The sequence below is a fragment of the Lutra lutra genome, chromosome 3 (assembly GCF_902655055.1).
Source record: "Lutra lutra chromosome 3, mLutLut1.2, whole genome shotgun sequence".
In the NCBI taxonomy this organism is placed as follows: Eukaryota; Metazoa; Chordata; class Mammalia; order Carnivora; family Mustelidae; genus Lutra; species Lutra lutra.
Window position 1 is genome coordinate 78293772 of NC_062280.1, and position 6575 is coordinate 78300346.

General features: G+C 42.3%; 1 pseudogene; it reads left to right on the forward strand.

Annotated features, from left to right (window-relative positions):
* Positions 1 to 250: 250 nt before the first annotated feature.
* Positions 251 to 5846, forward strand: LOC125095568 (mitochondrial-processing peptidase subunit alpha-like; annotated as a pseudogene).
* Positions 5847 to 6575: the final 729 nt, after the last annotated feature.

Below are 6575 nucleotides of genomic sequence, written 5' to 3' on the forward strand. Positions count from 1 at the left end.
TAGTTTTTCATTATGAAAGTAACGCAGGTTCACTAGAATAAGAAACAGTGCAGATAGAGAGGAGACAGAACAAGTTATTGAATCATCGAGAGGCACTACAGTTACAATACTGACTATATCCTATGAATATACAAGCATTTCTCTATCGCCTCTCTCCAGATAGTTTATCTATACTTCATGAAATAAAAATTACATATGTATAGTTTTGAAATCCTTTTAATCTACATAGTATATGTTTTCATGTCAGTAAATGCAGATCTACATCACCGTCTTCAGGCAGTTATTCTTTGATGAACTCATTCAGTTTTCGGACCACGGACTCGGTCTCTCAGCTTTGGCACTCAATCTAAGAGTCAGGAAAGGGTAACTGGGCCAGTAAGTCAAGAGGCGGCGAGACCCCCCCCCACACACACACCACGGCGGCTAAAGTGGGGGAGGCAGCGGGAGGCAGGCTCTGGAGCCGGCGCGCACACACACAAGTCAGCAGCGGCGGTGCTTTTCCCCAGTACCCCACTCTCTTCACCCTTACCCGCAGTGCCCACGCCCATTTTGGCTCCAGAGGATGGACAGGAAAAGTTTGAAACTGAAGTAATCACAACGGATCGCTCGCTTCCGGGTGGTCTCCCCAAACACGCGTGGACAATTTTGTACGGTAGGCATTCTTCCTGATTCAGTATAGAGATCTGCGGCAAAACAGCTGAGTGGAAAAACTGACATTTTCGCCTTCTGGTGGATCTGAGCAAAGGACAAGTTCTACTTACCTTGGAAAAGCGCGGGCTCTTCTCTGTGGCCCTCCAGGCGTCGAGAGCGCCGCGTGCGCCGCGTCTGCTGACTGGAGAGGCCGGCACAAGGCTGCCGTCTTGTTGCCTGCACGCTCCCACAGTCCAGGCTCACTGGGGAAGATGCAAACACCTGTCCATCCAAGCGCGAGGCCCTCCATAGGCGGCCTGACCCAGAACCACTTCTCCCCGAGAGGATTCCTGAGGCCGCTTACCGGGAGAACACAGTGGGTCTCCACCGTTTCTGTGCCACTGAAAACACAGCCAAGATGGATGGTGAAGCCCTTCATTCTTCTCAAACTACTAACCACACCCCAGACCCCACCGCGCAGGCTGGGGTGAGTCGGAGCATGCGCAGCTGGTGCAATGCGCCAGGAAGTACCTCCCGGGAACCCGTTGGGCCTGGGCCTGCGAGGAGGCTGAGGACGCAGACAAATCGCTATTATAGTCCATCGCCAGAGGTTGCAGGCTGGAAAACGACCTGTCCAACGTCAGCCCGGGCCCTGCCGGTTCCCCGAGCTCACGCACGTCGGCGGCTCAGCACAGGAGTGTCAGCCAGGCTCTACGTCCGTGTGCTCAACAGGCACCACCACTGCATGTACCCCCCAGAAACACCGCCCCCTTCCCCAAACATACACGCACACAGCTACAGAGACACACCTGGAGATGTTCATGTGCGTCCACGCCTGGGCCGACCCTGGACAGGTTCGAGGAAGGGTGGAAATCATCCCGAAGAAATTCAGTTTAATGGCTGGAATGTGGGGGTGGTGGCGCTGGAGCGAACCAAGGTGCGGCTCCTGTCCATGCTCATGCTGAACCTGGAGTGCGGACTCATCTTCCACGATGTAGGGAGACAGGTGCTGGCGACCCTTTCAGGAAAGCGGCCCGCGGACCTGTGCATACTCATGTGCAATGCGAAGCTAGAAGACAGCCACAGAGTTGTTTCTGAAATGTTCTGCGGGAAGCCTGCAGTGGCCGCTCCGGGGAATTTGACTGACCTGCTGACTCTCAAGCCGTCGGCTGCATTGTGGAGCGAAGACACACACCTGTGCAGGACATCTGGGTTCTTCTGGTTGGAGGCCCTCCAAGATCCCACCCAGATAAGAGCTTTAGACAGAGCCCATGTTGAGGCATGTTTCTTTGGATGTGAATTTAGTGCCAAAATTCATATGCGGTGCAAAGTCTAGGACTTTTTTCTTAAACTTGACCAAATTTATTGCCACTGAGCATAGCTCAGTATCCTGCCTTCAGTATTAAATATGCCACTCAGTGGAATAAAAGGTTTACCTTCCCACTGAAGCGAACATTAGGATAAAGTGCAAGAAGGTTAAACGCAGCCTTCTGTAGGAAAACCAGGTTAGTGTTCCTACCTCTCTCCTGTGTTCCCTGAGATTAGCAGTTACCATTATGACAGCCAGCACCGGACTGCCTCCTCACAGGGACTGGAGGGCCAGTCAGCCCTGCCCAGCGTAGGCAGGATTTCTTACAATTGCTGGCTGGGGTAACTGCAAAGCCTGTGAACATTTTAAAAGGTAGAAAACTAAGTTTCTACATGTCTGGATGTTTCAGGAGAGTTGAAGTCAGATGGCTTTGGCAATATAGGATAGCTTTGTGGTTTGCAAGTTTGAACGATCACCCCCTATCCCTGTCAGGGGCCCCAAATGGGAATCCACATTGACCACTTCCAGTAGTTGCGATGCTGCAGTAGTCCCTGGGACCTGGCAGTCAGGGATTGCACAACATCTGGCTGCAGTTTGGTTGGAGAAGAGAGTCTCCAAGTCCTATTTTTTTCTTTTTTAAGTAGGCTCCATGCCCAGGGTGAAGCCCGACTTGGGGCTTGAGCTCATCACCCTGAGATCAAGACCTGAGCTGAGATCAGGAGTGGGACAATTAACTGACTGAGCCACACAGGTTCCCCTTCAAGTCCTATTTTTTGAAATGTAGAGAAATCCAACCTCTGCAGTACAGATGAGAGAGAGAGAGATGTTTTAAGGAAGTCAACTAAACATTTAAATGTTAAAAAAAAAAAAAAAGTCAAGAACCATGTAGAGTAGATGAAGAGGTATGAAAGAAACTCAGCCCAGAGGTCCTCCACCCATTGAAGGGCAATACATGAACACCTCTTACTCCTCTCTCCTCCTTCTCACATTTCCTTTTTATAGAGATAGCCTACACATTTCTCTAGGTTTGTTATAAGAAATATTTCTGACAAAGTAACATTCTTTCCAGGGTCATATGGAAAAGAGGGTGCTGCCACTCTCTGAGTCAGAGTGATAGGACAGAATGGAAAAGGAGCTTTGTTCAGCTTAGTGCCCAGCTTGGGGAAATTTGACAAGCTACAGTGAGCAGACTGGCAGCAAAATTCACAAAGGAGATTGTTTATGACTTAAAATTGTGAGGTTGATGACACCAAGAGTTGGTTCAAGAGCCATTTCCCTGGTTTCCTTTCTGGATTACTGGAAGGAGGGCAATTTGGAATTTCAAGAGAGATGCCTTTTTTTTTTTTTTTTTTTAATGCTTTTTTTTTTTTTAAACTTAGGGAAAAGATTATCTCAAAAGAAAACCATCTCCTTCTGCCCCCTTTCCCTAAGCCACAGAGATTAAATAAACATAAGGCAGGGCACCTGGGTAGCCAAGCATCTGCCTTTGGCTCAGGTCATGATCCTGTGGTCCTGGGATCAAGCCACACAGGGCTCCTTGCTTAGCGGGGAGTCTGCTTCTCCCTCTCCCTCTGCCTGCCACTCCCATTGTTTGTGCTCTCTGTCTCTCTGTCAAATAAATAAAGTCTTTAAAAACATCAGGAGATTATTTAATTATTTTTATCAAATTGCCAAAAATGTTAACATGCATATTATAAAGAAGAAATAATCTTTCTAATGAAATATATCTACTTCTTTTGCAGAAATAGATGACAAGAGGATGACCAACACCCAAGCCGAGGTAAGTTTTCTTATATTTTGTATAAATAGGTATTCAAATCAATTAGAAACATAATTAGGTAGGCTTAATGTTTTATAAAATATGTCAGTACGACTGATATAGAAACTACTTTGCTTTTCCTGACTGAAGAAATAGTAAAATGGGGTTGTTAATTCTCTGCCTCTGTGCTACTTTAGTTCTCGACCTATGAAATGCCAACCCCTGAAAAAACTTGTAAAATAAACCTTTGCTTTTAGTGACAAGATAATGGTATTGATATTTTTAATTTAGTGACTAGTTGTTTATGACCAACTACAGGCTAAGGCCTGCCAATGTTGGAGTCCTAGAGCAAGAAAATAGGGAGCAGGCACCTCTTAAAGTGTCTTCTGGTATGTGAAGCCAAGAGAAGACCTTGAGGCTAGAGATTAACATACACATGGGGGAGTTCAGATAGAAGATAGGAACCAGGGGAAGCTTGCAGAGCTGATAATATAGAATATATTGGATACAAGGAAGTGAGTAAATTATGCTCAAAAATAGAACAAATATTGACCAGTCTGCAGACATATGAGTCAATTCGATGGCTGTATTAGTTAGGCATAGAGCAATACCCGGAAGAAAATGTAGAAAGAACAAAATACCAAATAGTATCTCTTGAGATTTTCTAAAAATGTAATGAGATTGTGTATGTGAAAATGCCTTGACAACTGAACTCTTACATACATATAAAGCAGATTTTATTGCTTGATAAGTTTTACTACGTGGTACTAAACAAACTTTTCTGTAGGATTAATTTTCTACTTGATCTTTGAGTGTGTATATGGAAATAAACATGTGAGAAATCCAAAAAGTTATTGCTTTTTGAAATCAACCAGATGAGACCGAATACAGTAAAGGGATGCCAGCAATATCAATCATCCACACGCTGAACATTAACATAGAGTCACTCTGTCTATACCTGTGCATAATGAACTGGTGGTACTGAAACATTCTGTTTTGGAGAAATTTGCTTGTACTATTTGTTTGGCTGATATAGATTTAACAACTATTGGTTGAATTTTTTTTTTTTTTACTTTTAATATATTGTTTTTGCATCAAGCAAGTGTATTTTGATGATACTTTCAAGGGCAAATAACCTTTAGTGTGTATAAGGGAAGATACCTCAAATTCTATGTACCGTCAATGAAACAGTTTCTAGTTTTGCCTAGAATAATTGCCCAAAAAAGTCTTGTAAATATTTATTCCTAACCTTTTCAAAGCAAAAATGATCCAGACATGAAAGCTCATTGATTAAGACCACTGCCTTTGCCACATTGAAATATAAATCAATACACTAAGAAAAAGGAATCTTTGACATAATCTGATTGGGATGTAGACCACATATATGTATTTTATCATAATAAATAATATTATTTATATATTCATATATATATATGATTAGTTTGTGGTTTTAACAACGACATGTGTTTTTTGTCCCAATTTTTGTAATTTTTATTGCAAAAATTCTCTCATCAATCATTCAACCCTGATCTAGTGTATGTAGATGAAAGTATTACACACCAGTTTTGTTAGGAAAAGACTTATTTATCTGTTGAAAATAGAAGAGAATATTATCTCAACATTGTAATTCCAAGTAAATGTAGATGTTAACTTGAACGTATCAATTCCAGAAGTTTATAATTGATATTACATACCAAAGCCCTCATTATCTAACCAGAACCACTCAAAACTCTTATTAGCAGGTATAGTTATCCCATGGACATAGCTTTTGGAGTATACATTGTTCTGGAGTTGTGTTTTTTTTTCCTTAAAAGAGATTGGTGTCTCTTCTTTTCTTTCTTTTAAAAATAAATGAATGATACTAGGTGACAAAAAAGAGTCAAGACTTCAAGACTGCGATGAAGAGTTTTATGATAAAAATCGCTTTATATATCTCTTAAAACTGTGCTGTCAGCGAACATGTCTGTAATTTCTCATTGATTTGAGTTATTTATCATAATAGGGGGAATCAGAAAGCTCTTTGAAATATGGCACAATGTTTATTTCCCTCACAGGGCTAATTTTTATTCAAATAATGCTTTTCCTCTTTTCTCTTTGTCCACAGTCACAAAATGCATCCCCAAAGCAAAGGAAGCAGAGTGTGTACACACCACCGGCCATGAAAGGTACTGTTCAGGTACTGTTTCGGGTTGCTGTGAGTGTTGAATTCATGGCTGGCAGTCTGCCTGTTTTCTTGACCAAATGCTTGATCATAAGCTGGATCTAGTCTCAGCTCTATAACTTAATAATGAGACTTTCAATAAGATATTTTATCCACTTATAACTTAAGTTTCATCAAGACTAAAATGGGTAGCTAAAGAAGGAATAAGAGATGTCTCAGAATTTCAGTCTGGAAATTTTCATTTTCCAAGATAATGACAAAGATTTTTCTTTTACCCTTCCTCACATATTTTCTTGAAGGGATCTTTGCAGAATCCCTAATTACTCTTGTCCATGGTGCCAGACCATTGCTATTTTTTTTTCTTAGCTTATTTCTTAGTGAAGTAGAATAACTTGAATTTGGGGCAAATTTAATGTAAAGTGTTGCCTCCTTGCCTTGTGTCGAGAGTAGCTCTAAGAAACCCAATCAGCCAGCTACTAGCTGTTTATGTAATAGCTATTCAAATAACAACTAAAAATGCCAGCTCAGATCTTGGCACTTTCCCAGATTTCTCCCCCAAAACTGGAACTGCTAAAAGAATATCTAAGTATGTTAGAACTTTGACTGACACCAGATCCAGGGAAAGCCTCTTTTCTTTCTCACACAAAAATGTTCCTGACATGAGGCAGAGTGTGCTCGGTCCAGCAGCTCCTGTTCCAGTCTGTCACTTGGGCCGT